Below are 16,753 nucleotides of genomic sequence, written 5' to 3' on the forward strand. Positions count from 1 at the left end.
TGTGCTATTTAGCTATTTTGCAACAAAGAAGTTGTGGTGTATATCCTTTAAAATTTCAACAAAAATGAGAATAGTTGTTTAGTTTTAAAACGTGTAAGGTAAAAACAATATTAAAAAACATGCATTTATTTATATTAACTAGTAATATTCAGTAAGAAGTTATTCGTTTGCTGATATATAAAATGCCAAATAAATAAATTAGTAGTGCTATTAACCGCAGTTAACTTCACCCATCATTTGTTTACTTACCTAAGATAACAGCTTCAACTTGGCAACTGTACCTGTAATGTTTCTGTCACTTGTTTTTATCTTAAGTTTTAAAATATAAATGTTGTATAGCCCAGAGATATTTTATGTCATTAAATATTAGTAGAATAGTAACTTGAAACAAATAAGTTAATAAAAGCAAATATTGCTTTAAAAAAAAATTAAATATATATTATTTGTTGAATGCAGCATTGGATTTATGAGGAGAATAGTTATATTCTATGCAACTGGTAAACTCACTGTTTGTGACAAATCCTTGCTGGTTGTGTTTTGTGTGTCAGCAGCAAAATCCTTGCTGTTATACTAAATGACACAATTAAATATAGGGTGTATTAAAAGACGACAAGCTTTCCAAAACACTGCACGAAATTAGCAAATTTTAAATTTTACCTTAGGGAATGCAGCAGCAATGAAAGCAATGATATAACTCCACAATAACTTCTATAACGCCACGGCCCAGGTTTAAGAGGACCTAGTGCCATCTAATGACAGAATAGAGTCTTTTTTATGCTAATGTGGCGTTAGATGGCCAAAAAACACCATGCCATATTTACAAAGTGGGGAGATGCATGCATTGCGCCCCTTTGTAACACTTTGTGCCACATTATGCTTGCAGCAGGCATAATGTACGCAAGGGGGCATTCACCAGTTAGGGGAGCCAAAAAAATGACACAAAGAAATCCAAGAAATTTCTTTGGATCATTTTGCCAGCATTTTAAACACCTGCTCAGAGCAGGCGTTAAAAAGGGGGCACACCATTGGTTGCAATGGGCCCCTATGTACTGAACAGAACATCAATAGCGTCAAAAATTTTTATGCTGTTGCCCCCTACCCTGCGACATAGTGAGCCGTATTTTTAAATTAGGCGTACACATGGTGGCGATAGGGGGCACTAAGGGACGCATGGCAAGAGTTGCTGCAATGGGTGCAGTGTCACTTTTCTTAAATATGCCCCCATATATGCTATATTGGTAATGAAATGCATTTGTTTTAGCTGCTGAGTACATAGACTTCCTTGCAGACATAAGCTGTAAGAAGAATTTAAAAGGAGATCAATGCTGCCATGCAAGACTTAATAAAACATACTGAACAGAAAGTAAATTAGCCTGACAAATGTTTAAAAATAAAAAAATAACATGAACAAAGAAGGTTGGAACCTATCTCTACATGTTGAAAGGACTACACATTTAAAAAAATCACACATAGTGACGATGTTATTCCATTTTTATTTTTAGCGGGTAGTGAAATTGTGATCCTGCTCAGTACAATTGAAATGTATTCCCCCATGAGCCTTTATAGCTTAACAAATGTATTATAAACACCTGTTAAACACAATGACCTTTATTACAAGTTTGGCGGTCAGCATACCGCCGCAGTGAAGTTGGCGGCCACACCGCCACGAGCCTGGCGGTGAAGACCGCCATATTACAAGTCTGGAAAGGTACCTGCAGAACACAGCCAAGTCACCGTTCGGCCCGCCACAGGGGAAGTGCCAGTGCGTCCGGCAGCATCCATCTCCAGCCTGGCGGACAGACAGCAACCCATGACCATATCACGAAGTTGCACACGGCCAGGATTCCTGGGGTAGAACCACCGCCTCCAAAAGCCTGCCAGAAACAAACAATATAAAGGGAACACCCACCTTCAGGAACACAGCCACGACCATAAGCACCATGGCACGCAAATTGTAACTCCTTCCAATACCCTACCTGCGCCTTTAACTCCCGGACCAGCGACAGTGACCAAGACACCAACTGTAAGTACACTAGCCTAGCACACACTGGAGGGAACGACGTTAGTACACACACACGACACAGGAAGCCATGCCCACACACACATGCAAACAAACACCCGTACCAACACACACCAATACCAACAAACACCACACATACATGGAGAATGAAAGCCAGGACTAGGTAGGTAACACCTGCACCAACGGTGTAGTGTCGCATGATAACCATATATTAAAAAAATATGGGAGTAAACGTATGTACATGCAGGCCCAGGGGCCAGTCCAAAAACCATAGTGCCCCGAGCACACTGGGCACAAGATGACGCCCCAACTTGACTCCTGACTGCAAAGTGCAGACCTCCATAGGGCAGGGACATCAATGGGGCATGGGCCTGGAGTGGGCGGCCCTTGGGGGTGCCCTTAGATGGGCGTTCCCTGGGCTTGCCCTTGGATGGTGGGGGCTTAGCAGAGGGCTGCGGTTTGGGCTTGCCCTTGGATGGCGGGGCTTAGCAAGAGGAGTGGGCATCGGCTTGGCCTTGGAGGTGGAGGGAGTGGGCTTGGCCAGGGAAGAGGAGAGAGTGGGCTTGGCTTTGGGTTTGGTAGCAGGAGCACTGGATGTGACGGGGCGGAAGTGGCAGGTGGTGGAGGGGCATGGACAGGGGCAGCAGCAGACTGGGATGCAGAAGGCAGGGGCATAGGAAGGGTAGCAGGCCACTTGGTGGGAACAGGGACTTGGTCAGTGGTGGGGAACAGAGAAAATTGGCGCAGGAAACTTTTTGGGGCTACACATGGGAGGTCACTGGAAAGACATTTGGGAATGGAGTGAGTGGTTATGGTTGTGAGGTGTGTACGTGGGTGTGCCATGAGTGCAGGTATGTGGGAGGATGAAATGTGTGTGCTGGAGGACTTTTTGGTTGGTGTTTGTGTGCGATTAGATGTGCTGGGAGGAGGTGGGGAGGAGATGCAGGGAGATGGCAGGGAGGAAGTATGAGTGAATGTTGCGGTGGTGTCTGCAGGTATGGGGGATGTGCTGCATGTGAGTGTGTTGACAAATGTGGTGTCTGCGCCAGTGGTGAATGGGGTGCATGAATGGGGGTCAGAAGATATGGTGAAGGTGGCAGTGAGGGCACTTGTGGCAAGAACAGTGACTGATGTCATGCTGACTGCAGGTGTGAGTGGTGTGTCGATTGTGAGGGGCTAGTTGGTTGGGGAATCGGTGCAGGGTGTGGATTGTAACATGTCTGCATAGGTGTGTTGAGTATGTGCATGGCGGTGGTAGTGTCTGTGGTGCTTATGTTTGTCCTTGCGTACCATGTCTGTTGATGTGGATGCATGTGGGTCAGTAGGTGTGCCTTGGGTCGGTGAGGGGAGAGGGATGTGGGATTGGGAACAGGTAGCTGGAGGAGGGACAGAAGAAGAAGGGACACTTGCTGCCGTCAACCAGGAGGCCAGAGCCTGAAACGATCTCTGTAGGCCAGATAAGGCACCGTGGATGCCTTCCAGGAATGCAAAGCACTATTGCATCTGGGATTCCAGTCCCTGGATGGCATTCACAATAGTTGTCTGCCCCCACAGAGGTGGACCTCAGGAGGTCAATAGCCTCCTCATTGAGGGCAGCAGGGGTGACTGGGGTAGGGGCAGAGGTACCTGTGGCGAAGGAAATACCAACCCTTTTGGGTGAGCAGGCATGAACAACTCGGTGGGGAGCTACAGGGAGGCCAGTGCTGGTATGGAGTTGGGGGACAAGGATGGTTCTGGGGTGGTCCCAGATGGGTCGGCCACCGCCAGGGAGCCGCCATCGGAGGAGAAATCTGAAGATGTAGTGGTAGATCCTGTCTCCTCCTTGGCACTCCCATCGCTCTCCGTCCCACTGGTAATTCCTGCCCAAATGGACACAACCCATGGTGGACATCAGTGTACCTAGGAACCACACCACAGCTACCCAATGGTGCCCACCCAGAGCCACCATGTCAACACATGTCACAAGTGAGAGTGAGTACTTACCCCCATGTGGCTGCTGTGCTGCCCTCAAGTGCCTATCCACCTCAGGGTAGGCCACGGCCAATATGCGGGCCATTGGGGGGGTCAGGGTCCGACGGGCATCTCTCCGTTATTGGGAGGACATCCCCAGCTGGGCCTCCGCGGTCTTCTGGACCCAGCGTCTCAGGTCCTCCCACCGCTTTCTGCAGTGGGTGCTCTGCTGGGCATGAACCTCCAGGGTACACACTTGCTTGGCGATGGCACGTGAAATCACCCTGCATGGGTGGCAGACAGAAGAACACAGTCATGTAGGGTGGCATTCCTGGGACAGTAGTGGACAGCACACATCACACTTCCACACCCACACGTTGTCAGCCAACGTAGTCCTCGGCCCCTCACCCATGTCCATGCTCCATTCACACTGCCACCTACTAAGGCCCCATCCCAATGCACACAACTCACATACAAGACAATGATAATGGACTCACCTGCTGCTCTAGTGCTCCATACAACTGCCCATACATGGGACAGGACCCCATCCAGAAGCCACTCCAACTCCTCCTTGTTGAAAGCTGGGGCCCTGTCTCCTGCTGGATGTAGCAGTAAACAGCATCACACGCAATGGAGGTCTTCGGTGCACAAGGTTCAGGAGTCAAATGAGCATGAGCACATGAAGTGGCAGTCACGACCGACGTAGACATCACCGTAACCGTCGGTGGTGATCACCGTTGGCTCCTGCCTCTCATTGACAACAGTGTGAGCCAATGGTGAGTAGCACGGTGGTCGTGACTGCCTACCGCCATGATGTGTTACGCTGACGGGATGATCTAACTTCCACCTGTACCATGCATGCAGACAGGCGTAACTATTTCACATTTAGAATGTGTGATGTGTGTGAAATTTTGTGCGCCATATGTCTATGCTGCTCCACATGTTAGCACCTCTCCTCTGTTTCCAGGTACCATGCACGGTTGAGAATGAGGAATGCGCCGGTGTACAGGCCCCTAGTAGACCTTACCACCCTGGAAGAGCGTCACATCTTCCAGACATATCGCCTGAACCGTGTGACCACAATGAAACTAGTGGCCCAGTTGGAGACGGATCTGTTGCCTGCCTTACGCCATCCCAATGCCATCCCTCCCACAGTGTAGGTGTTGTGAGTCTTCCACTACCTTGCCCAGGCTCCTTCCAGGTCACAGTGGGCCTCACAAGTGGAATGTCGCAGCCCATGTTCAGCAACGTCCTGAGGGATGTACTGTGTGGCCCGATTAAACATATGTTCAGATACATCCAGTTCCCCGACATGCAGATTTGCCCACTGTCAATGCTGCGTTCTACACTGTGGCACACGTCCCACATGTCATAGGTGCTGTTGACACCCACATTCCTCCTGGTGCCATCCAGGAGGAATGAACAGGTGTACAGAAACTGCAAAAACTTTCATTCCGCCAATGTGTCAGTGGTTTGTCTCACGGACCAGTACATCTCCCAGGTGACGGCCAAGAACCCAAGCTTTGTGCATGATTCCTACATCCTTCGGAACAGCAGCATCCCACACATGATGGCACCACTCTAGAGGGACCGGACTTGGCTCATCGGAATGTACCCCTGCAGATATGTGCCCCTCAGCTCACTGCACCCTTGTGTCCCTGCCCTATTGCTCTCCCAGTCCTGATATGCCTCTTCCCTCTATGAACACATGTGACTCTGGCTATCCCAACCTGCCCTGGCTCCTGACCCTCGTGATGAGTCCAACCTCAGCTGCAGAGGACTGTTACATTGAGGCCCACGGTCGTACCAGACGGGTGACTGAGAGTTGCTTTGGTCTGCTGAAGGCCAGGTTCTGGTGTTTGCATGTCTCCGGGAGTGCCCTGCTCTACAACCCAGAGAAGGTGTGCCAGATCACGGTAGCCTGCTGCATGCTGCACAATCTGGCCCTGATGCGTAACATCCCATTGCTGGATGCAGAGGAGGGGGTAGCTGTGCCAGAGGCTGATGAAGGGGACATGGCGAGTGATGAAGAGGAGGATGATGAGGATGCAGAAGACTCCAGGGCAGAGCTGATTCGGCATTACTTTAGCTGAGATGCAGGTATATGCAAACTGTGTGGTTTGTGTCCTCTACAACTATTTGCCTTGTACCTGATGCCACGTGTTGTCTGTGACAACTGACGGTGATGGTTGCAGATCTGATTCTGGGTCGGTTTGGGGGGTGTCACACATGCCTATGACTGAGGTAGTCACAGTGTACCGGTCAGGCCTATGGTCAGGCAGGTGTTGTGCTGGGGCACTAGTTGCATCAATGTGTAAGTGGAATGTTCCCTAAGTTGCCACTGCAGGTGCTATGTGTGTGCCACACTGGGTTGATGCATGTGTGCAGCATCCATTCTCTGAGTCGACATTGGGTGGCAGTGCAACATTGTTGTTGGTGGCAGTGGATATGGGGCCAGGTCTGGCACTGGGCGATGTTAGGGTGGGACCATTGAGTTGGTATGTGTTGTGTAAGTGTGTCGGTACTGGCCATATGGTTGTGGACCTGCCTGGCATATCTGACCTGGATACCTGCTCCTATAGTGCATTTGTGTGTAGTTGTCATCTGTGACTCCTACAGTGATTCAGGTCTCTGTCTTGTTCTCCTTTCAGGACAATGTTGTGGTGTTCTGTGCTCCCTGCCTGGGCTGTTGCCTCTATTGACACATATGTCTAGCCACTGCCTGCTCCACGATTGACCTTCTGCCATTTTGCTCCCCCGTAACCCTCACATGAATGTTCTGGACGATGGGTTGCCATTTGTACATGTATTGGCAATTCCATACACAATCATGGCAAATAAACACGCAGACATGGACTGTGCTTAGTTGTAGACTATTTGTGATGTACAAGTGTGATGAACCGGGTCAATCAATCAATCAATCAATGCATTTATAAAGCGCGCTACTCATCCGAGAGGGTCTCAAGGCGCTGGGGAGGGCGGGGTGGGTTACTGCTGCTCGAAAAGCCATGTCTTGAGGCGTTTCCTGAAGGCGAGATGGTCCTGGGTAGTTCTTAGGTGTGCGTGGAGGGAGTTCCATGCTTTTGCTGCCAGGTAGGTGAAGGATTTTCCTCCTGCGGTGGTTCTGCAGATACCTGGGATGGTGGCAAGGGTGAGGCTGGCTGAGCGAAGCTGACGGGTGGGCATGTAGAACGAGAGGCGGCTGTTGACGTATTCGGGGCCCATGTTGTGGAGAGCTTTGTGTGCGTGGGTGAGGAGCCTGAAGGTGATCCTCTTGTTGACGGGGAGCCAGTGCAGGTGTTTCAGGTGGGCGGATATGTGGCTGTGGCAAAACTATGGAGAATCTTCAGCCCTCATCCTCCTGGACCTCTATGCTGCCTTCAATACGGTCTGCCACCGCACCCTACTAACACGTCTCCACGAAGCCGGAATACAAGACAAAGCCCTCAACTGGATCTCCTCATTCCTCTCCGGCAGAACCCAAAGAGTCCGACTCCCACCCTTCCGCTCCGAAGCCACTAACCTCATCTGCGGTGTCCCCCAAGGCTCCTCGCTAAGCCCGATGCTGTTCAACGTCTACATGGCACCCCTCGCACAACTGGCCCGTCAGCACAACCTCAGCATTCTCTCCTACGCCGATGACACCCAGCTCATCCTCTCCCTCACCAATGACCCACACACCGCCAAAGCCAACCTCCATGAGGGACTGAAATCCATTGCCGAGTTGATGAGAAACAGCCGCCTGAAATTAAACTCCGCCAAGACGGAGGTCCTCATCCTCGGACGCACCCCCTCGGCCTGGGACGACTCCTGGTGGCCCACCGCGCTGGGACCCCCCCCTACACCAGCCAACCACGCACGCAACCTCGGCTTCATCCTCGACTCCGCTCTCACCATGTCCAAACAGGTCAACGCAGTCTCCTCCTACTGCTTGAACACCCTCCGCATGCTCCATAGACTCTACAAGTGGATCCCAACGGAAACCAGAAAAACGGTGACCCAGGCCCTCGTCAGTAGCAGACTTGACTACGGCAACGCACTCTACACAGGCATCCCAGCAAAAGACATCCAACGACTCCAACGCATCCAGAACGCCTCCGCCCGCTTGATCCTCGACGTACCCCGCCGATGCCACATCTCCCACCACCTGAAGGACCTCCACTGGCTCCCTGTGGACAAGAGGATCACCTTTAAACTCCTCACCCACGCGCACAAAGCACTCAACAACGCCGGACCGCCTACCTGAACAACAGACTCAACTTCTACGTCCCCTCCCGCCAACTCCTCTCTGCCAACCTCTCCCTCGCCATCGTTTCCCGATTCCAACGCAAGACCTTCGGCGGCAGATCCTTCTCCTACCTCGCCGCCAAGACCTGGAACTCCCTCCTGATCCCCCTGCGCCAGACCCGGGACCTCCTCACCTTCAGGAGACTCCTCAAGACCTAGCTGTTCGACCAATAGCAGCTACCCCCCCTCCCCTCAGCGCCTTGAAACCCTAACGGGTACGTAGCGCGCTTTAGAAATTTCCTGATTGATTGATTGATTGTGTCGAGGGATGTCAAGGATGAGGCGTGCGGAGGCGTTCTGTATGCGTTGAAGACGTTTCTGTAGCTTTGCGGTGGTCCCTGCGTATAGAGTGTTTCCGTAGTCCAGATGGCTTGTGACGAGGGCATGGGTAACTGTCTTTCTGGTTTCGGCGGGGATCCATCAGAAGATTTTTCGGAGCCTGCGTAGGGTGTTGAAGCATGATGACGAGACGGCGTTGACTTGCTTGGTCATAGTGAGGAGGGGGTCCAGGATGAATCCGAGGTTGCATGCGTGTTCTGAGGGGGTTGGTGCGGTGCCCAGAGCCGTGGGCCACCAGGAGTCGTCCCAGGCAGAAGGGGATTGTCCGAGGATGAGGACCTCCGTCTTGTCTGAGTTCAGCTTTAGGCGGCTGAGCTTCATCCATTCCGCGACGTCTTTCATTCCTTCCTGTAGGTCCAGGTGGTGGTTGGGTCTTTGGTGAGGGAGAGTATCAGCTGGGTGTCGTGGGCGTAGGAGATGATGTTGATGTTGTGTTTGCATGCGATGTCGGCGAGGGGGCTCATGTAGATATTGAAGAGGGTTGGGCTGAGCGAGGAGCCTTGGGGTACGCCGCCGATGATCTCGGTGGGTTCTGAGCGGATGGGCGGGAGGTAGACTCTTTGGGTTCTGTCAGAGAGGAACGAGATGATCCAGTCAAGGACCTGTCCTAGGATTCCAGTGGAGCGGAGGTGGGTTATTAGGGTGCGATGGCACACGGTGTCGAAGGCAGCCGAGAGGTCCAGGAGGATGAGGGCGATTGTTTCTCCGTTGTCCATCAGAGTTCTGATGTCGTCTGTGATTGCGATGAGGGCGGTTTCTGTGCTGTGGTGGGCCCGAAATCCAGATTGGGAAGGGTCGAGCGAGTTGTTAGCTTCAAGAAAATTGGTCAGCTTGTTGTTGACGGTCTTCTCGGTGACCTTGGCCGGGAAGGGGAGAAGAGAGATGCGGTGGAAGTTCTTCAGGTCATTGGGGTCAGCCGTGGGTTTTTTCAGGAGGGCGTTGACTTCTGCGTGTTTCCAGCTCTCGGGGAAGATGGCAGATGAGAACGAGCTGTTGATGATGCTCTGGATATAGGGGGCGATGATGGAGTCGGCTTTGTTGAAGATGTGATGGGGGCACAGGTCCGACGGGGAGCAGGAGTGGATGGTGTTCATGGTGTTTCTGGTCTCCTCAGAGCTGATGGGGGTCCAGGCGTTGAGTGTAGTGGTGGGGGCTGTTGGTTTGGTGGTGGGCGGCGTCCAGTGTTGTTCAGAGAAGTGGCTGAAGGATATGTGGTTGCTGGCGGAGAAGGTGGGGTCGAGCGTGTGGCCAGCGGTGTGGGTGGGGGTGTTCACCAGTTGCTTGAGTCTGAGGTTGGCGATGTTGTCGAGCAGGGTGGCGGTGTTGTTGTCGTTGTTTTTCTCCAGGTGGAAGTTCAGATCCCTGAGGAGGATGTAGTCTGGTGAGGCTAGGGTGTGCGGGCTGATGAAATCTGTGATGGTTTCGCTGAATTGGGCATGTGGTTCCGGGGGCCTGTAGACAAGAGTTCCTCTGAGGGTGGTTCTGGGATCGGTGTGGATCTGGAAGTGTATGTGTTCAGCGGCGAGGGGGGTGTCTTCGGTGGTGGTCGTGATGTTGATGGAGTTCCTGTAGATGATGGCGATTCCTCCACCGGTTTGGTTGATGCGGTCCTTCCGGGCGATCTTGTAGCCGTTGGGGATGGGTATGGCGATGTCAGGAGCTGAGGAGGCATTCATCCAGGTTTCTGTGATGAAGGCGACGTCTGGTGCTGTTGTGTCCAGGAGGTCCCATAGTTCGATGGCGTGCTTGTGGACAGAGCGTGTGTTGAGGAGGATGCACTTGAGGTGGTTGTTGGTGCGAGGGCCGGTGGGAGGTCTGCAGGCTCGGTGGAATGTGTACTTGCAGGTTTGACAGGTGAAGGGTCCATGAGTACGTTTAGGGCTGGCTTGGTAGCAGGTGGCTGTTCGTCTGGGGTTCAGGGCGTTGAGGGAGGCGTCGTCATATCTTAGTTGGGTGTTTTGAGCGCAGTGGGGGCCAGGGGTTCTGGCGTGGGGCGCGGTCCAGGCGCGGACGGGCGCAGACGGGCTTGCCTTTGGCGCACCAGCGGTGCGCCCGCTGCACGCGATCGCGCAGCGGCCGCCATAAGAGGGAAGGGGGGAGGAGGGGTCAGCTGGGAGGTGGGAAGGAGGACAGCGAATGGGAGCAGGGCGGGCGGGGCGGCACGGGTGGAACCAGCGGGAAAAGCGGGAAAAAGCGGGAACAGCTGGAAAAAGCGGGAACAGTGGGAAAAGCGGGAAAGCGCACAGCAAAAGAAAAAGAAACAGTGGAAAGCAAAGCGCAAAAGAGAAATGGCAGGGAGCAGTGGAAAGCAGAGAGCAAAAGAGAAATGGCAGGAAACAGTGGAAAGCAAAGAGCAAAAGAGAAATGGCAAGAAACAGTCGAAGGTCAAGAGAAGAACCTGAGATACCTGAAATACCTGAACACCCTGGCAAGGCGTGGCAGGGGCCTGGGCAGGCGGAGCTGCAGCGGCGGGGAAGCGACCTACCCTACGGTCAAGGGTCATGGCGGCAGTGATCATCATAATGTTAAGGCCAGCTGTAGGGAGTCCAGGTCCAGTCTGCCGGCTATGAGTAGACGGAGATGTGGGAGTGGACCGTCGCAGGGTGTCACATACAAGGGAGAATGTTCAGGAGAGGGTCACTTCCTGGTGGTGGTCTTGGTCTGGGCATCATGTCCGGCTGGATGTCTACTTGGATGTTCTCACTTACGTGGGGTTCTTCAGATACAGGAGTAGGGATGCTGGTGTCCTGCAAGACCTGTGGCCGGGCCTCCATGCCACTGGCTGCCACTGATGTGGAGGGCTGTGATGGGATGTGGCCAGTGGTAGGGGCCTTCTGGTGGGTGGTGGACTCATGCATGATGGTGGTCAGGTCCTTGAGCACCCCTACAATGGAGGCCATGGTGTCATTGTGGGCCTGCCACTGTTGCGTGGCCTTCTGATGGTATTGGCCATCAGTCCTGGGTCTCCTGCACGGTGGCGAGGATCTGGGCCACTGTATACTGGGTGTGCTAGTACACACCAAGGACTTGGTTGAGGCCTTCCTGGGCAGTCAGTTGGTGTGGCTATCCCGACCTTTGGATCACGATTCCTGTCCCACTATCTCTGGCCCCCAGTGCCTGTGCCCCTGACACAATGTGCCCACTCCCAGTAGCAGCAGGGCCATCATTGTCTGGGGTGGGTGCTCTTGACGCTGTACTACGGAGCACAACTCAGATTGATGAGTCCCTACTACAGCCAGACCCAGGTTTGGTGTTCTGCTTCTGGCTGTAGTAGGGCATGGTCTTCCGATATGTCCAGGGTGAGTGTGCTGTTGTTGGACTGTCCAGTGGCCCTAGATGGCCCAGGCAAGTCGTCCTCATCCAGACATCCTGTGGGGCCTTCATCCTGGGAGGACTGTCTGATCCTGGAATCCACTACAGGGTGTCAGGGGTACCTGTGGATGGATACGGTAGATGTTAGTTGTGTGACTGTAGTTGTTGTGTCCCTGTTATGAAAGCATGCAGTGGCTCAACTTGTTTCTCAGTGCTGGACAGCAGACATTGGTTTGGATTGGATTGTGGGAGCTGTGGTTCTTCACCTTGTGGTTGGCATCCGTGAATTGAGGGTGTGTGAGGAGGGATGGGGGAAGTGGAGTGGGGTGACATGCGGAGGAGGGGCTTAGGATGTTTGGGACAGGGTCAGGGAGGTGGGGTGCAGTGGGTTGGTGAGTGGTGGGGTGGCATGCTGGGCATGGGTCGTTGGTGCTTGGGGGGTATTGCTGACTTACCACTCTCAAGTCCTCCACTGATGCCAGTCAGGCCCTCAGGATACATGATGTCTAGGGCCTTCTCCTTCCAGGTTGTCAGCTGGAGGGGAGGTGGTGGGGCCCACCGCCGGTCTTGTTACAAGCTATCATGTGCCTGGAGGCCATGGACTGGACCTTCCTCCTAAGGTTGTTCCACCTCTTTCTGATGCCCTCCCTTGTGCGTGGGTATGTGCCGACTGCGTTGACCCTGTTGACGATCCTCTGCCATAACTCAATCTTTTTGGTTATTTATGTTTGTTGTACTCGGACACCCATGAGCTGTGGCTCTACTCTAATGATCTCGTCCACCATGACCTGCAACTCATTGTCGGTGAACCGTGGGTGCTTCTGGCGTGACATGTTGTAGGGTGGGAATGTGTTATGCGTGTCGGATGGAGTACAGGGTGTGTGGTGATGTGGGGTTGTATGTCTGTGTGTGCTGGGGAGCTGCTGTGTTGCTTGTGCAATGTGTGCTGTGTGATCTTTGTTTGCTGTGTTTCGTGTGTGCTTGATCTCAGGTGTGGCTGTGGGTGCTCGTATTTGTCGCAATGGCTTGTTGCGCGGAGAGAGTTATATGGTGGCGTAGTGAGGTGTGTGTGGTGTGTGTATGGATATCAGGAGTGTGATATTTAAACTGGCCAATATGGTGTTAGCTACTTTCCGCTGTGCCTTTTTATTCCGCTGCCGCCTACGGTGTCTGCCGTGCATGTTCCGCTGTGTGGGAGGTTGATTCATAATATGACAGTCAGAATGGTGTTGGCATGGTGGATGCGGCAATTGATCAGTCACTCATTTGCCGTGGGTTGGCCTGGCAGTGTTGGTTTTGTGTCTTTATTTTGGCGATTTGTGTTTTATAACTTGTAATCCGGTGGTCGCTATTTCGCCACTGCTGCCAGGAAGGTGGCACCATTTTGCATGCCGGCCTTGCCTGAATACCGGCAAACTCGTAATGAGGGCAAATGTCCTCTCTTTTGTCTTTTTCATTCAATTCAATTTTTATATATTACAATTAATGTTAGTTTGTAAATGATTTTCAATTCTGAAAAACTGTTCATTTTTTATGACTTCCTAATTTCTGAATTTAGCTATAAGCCTGTTACTACCGCTTTATTGAACACATTAGAGATAGAAACATCAGCAGGAATGTGGCTACACCAACAGATAGAGGATAGTGTATTCCCTTTAAAACATCAACAAAAATGTACCTGAAACAATATACAAACTGGAGTGTATTTTCTTTAATTTCTCTTCCAAAATCCAGCCTTATAAATTTAGTGAGCAAGGTGTATTTAGTCTAAAACGTCAATAGGAGTGCAGCAGTAACAATATATAGAGGATGGTGGATTTTAAATCATCAGCAAAAATGAGGACGTAAGAACATATAGAGCACCTTTAAAACATCACCATTAAACATTTCTTGCCTACAAATGCAAGTGTTTTTGCTACGCAAGTGATAGGTTTGGGGAGCAAAGGAAACAAACCTTTACACAGCTTTAAAAAATAAAATGTGTCAGTGACAACATATCTAGCACAACATATTCTCTTTTAAACATCAAAAATGAAGTTGTAACAATATATAAAATGCAATGTATGTATTTTCAAATGTCTTAAAAATGTAGCTGTAACAGATAGAGAGTGGTGTATAACCTTTAAAACGTGTTTAAAAATAAATCTGTAAGAAAATATAGAACGTTTGTTTAAAAAATCAACAAAAATGTGGACGCAGCAATAGGAAGCGCAGTCTATTTCCTTTAAAACAATAGCATTAACTAGTATTTCACTAAAATGCAAGCTCTTCTGCTTCACAAGTGATAGGTCTGGGCAGCAAACAAAACAAAAGTGAGAGCAGTTCTACGAAAAAAGCATAAATGGCAACATATAGAGCGCAATATTATTGCCTTAGAAACATTAGCAAAAAATATAGCGATGAAAACATATAGGGCCTGATTTAGGAAAAGTGGCGCTGCACCCCTGTGTGTGCTGTATCTAAGATACGGCGCACTATGGCGGTAGTTATGGAACTAGCGTCATCATTTTTTTACACTAGTTGGGAGCTTTGCAGGATTAGCGTAGAAAATGTTGACGCTAATACCAAAGCCCATTGAGGCCCATTGTAAACAATAGTGTGCCTCCTTTTAACGCCTGCTCTGAGCTCCTTTAAAAACATAATTAGAAATGTGGCAGTAACATCATTTAAAGTGCAGAAATAAAACAAAAACCATAATGACATCTAGGGTGCAGGGTATTCCCTCTAAATCGTTAGCAGAAATGCAACAAAATGTAGAGCAAGTTATATTTTTTTGAGGTTTTTTTTGGTGTTGTGAGGGAGTTCTATTTTGCGGGGTCAGTGGAAAAAATGAGAGTTTAATACAAATATTGAATTGTTTTAGGTTATGTGTTTTGATCATTATAGAATTTTGTTTAAAAAATTCATTACAAATGCAGCCGTAATAAAAGATAGAGCACAGTGTTTTTCTTTTAAAAAATCAACATAAATACCCTTATAACAACAGATACAACACAGTGTATTCACTTAAAACATTAGCATAAGTGTGTCCACAATGACACATACAGCGCAAAAAATGCTTCCATAAAAAAATATATTGTGGAAATTATTTAGTTTATAGAATATCTACACAAATGCAGCCAGAAGAACATAAAAATCACAAAAAACCCTATAAAAATATTATCATAAACTAAGCAATAAAATATAAATCACAGTGTATTCCCTTTAAAACATCATAAACATGCAAACGTAACATATAAAGCAAACTATGGCCCTCATTACAATCCTGGCGGTCGGTGATAAAGCGGCGGTAATACCGCAAACAGGCCGGCAGTAAAAAAAAAAAACTTTTTGACCACGTTGGAAACCGCCAACACAGATAGCCACTTTAACACTCCGACCGCCACGGTGGTAGCAACAAGCACTGCGGCGGTAACCGCCAACAGCCAGGCGGAAGACAATGTATCGCCCACTGTATTATGAGAGGACAATCCGCCACCTTTTCCGGGGCGGCACCAATGCCATCAAAAGCACGGCTGAAACAGTACACAGAAGGGAAAGGACTCACCTCTCGACACTCAACAGTACACAGAAGGGAAAGGACTCACCTCTCGACACTCAAGGAAGAACCACGACGCCATGGAGCCCGAGTTGCACATATTTCCCATGCTGGTCTACCTCCTCCTACACCAGGAACACGAACGGCGGTGAAGACAACCACGGTGAGTACCGCACCTAGCACAAAAGGGAGGGGGGAGGAAAGAGAGAGAGTCACACACACGCAACATGCCACACCCCCACCCCTAATCCCTACACCATACACACAAACAGATGCAACAACATTACATATCCACCCCGTAGCTCTCAGGAATAAAGCAAGGACAAAAGGAATTGATTAAAGTGAGTGTAATATTAAAAATTTAGATAAATACATCCTTAAAGCACAAAACAGTATGTACAATATATACAAATGGAGGGACAATGCCCACTCCAAAATGTCCATGACCCACATGGCCATAACACATAGGCCAAGGCCACACCTGACTCCTGCCTCAATACGGAGAGAACACTGCTGAGGCATCAGGTTGAAGATACACAGGCACCTCAGCCGGAAGATGGTACAACGCCACTGCTCCTGGAGGGGGCTACATGCCCTCTGCAATAGCCTGGGGAGTGCAAAGCCACAGTCTCTCAAGTGGGCGGTTGCCCACTGCTTGGTCCTGGCGAGTGCAACCAAGGTTGTAGGAGGTGTCTGTCTGCTGTGTTGGGTGCAGGTGCATGGCCTGGATGCTGTCATGAGGTGGATGGCTGTTGGGTGTCTGAGTGCTTGCGTTTGTGTATTTTGGGAGGAGGGGGCACAGAAACACTGGGAGAGGACACAGGGGACGAGTGCATGGATGTGGTGGTGGTGACTGCCAGTGAGGGGTGTGTAGTGATAGGTGTGCTGGTGATGGAGGTAGTGGATGAGGATGTAGTGCATGCAGATGTGAGTGGAGGCACTATTAGAAGGGAGGTGGACGAGGAGGAGGAGGGGGACACAGTGGAGGCAGTGGGTGTTGTGTGTCTGCATCTGGGTGGTGCTTGTGTGAGTGCCTGAGGGATGAAGTGTGGTTCTTGTGTTTTCCTGAGCCACTTCTGTGTGTTGATTTGGGTGCATGCAGATCTGAAGGTGTGCTTGGGATAGGCTGGGGTTGATGGGAATGGGACTGGATAGAGGGAGTTGGAGGTGGGAGGCTAGAGACAGGGACAATGGCTGCCATCAGTGAGTTGGCCAGAGCCTGGAATGATCTCTGTTGGGCCGCCACGCCAGATTGAATGCCCTCCAGGAATGCATTTGTTTGTTGCAAATGCCCTGCTAGACCCTGG

This window comes from Pleurodeles waltl, chromosome 3_1 (assembly GCF_031143425.1).
Source record: "Pleurodeles waltl isolate 20211129_DDA chromosome 3_1, aPleWal1.hap1.20221129, whole genome shotgun sequence".
Lineage (NCBI taxonomy): Eukaryota > Metazoa > Chordata > Amphibia > Caudata > Salamandridae > Pleurodeles > Pleurodeles waltl.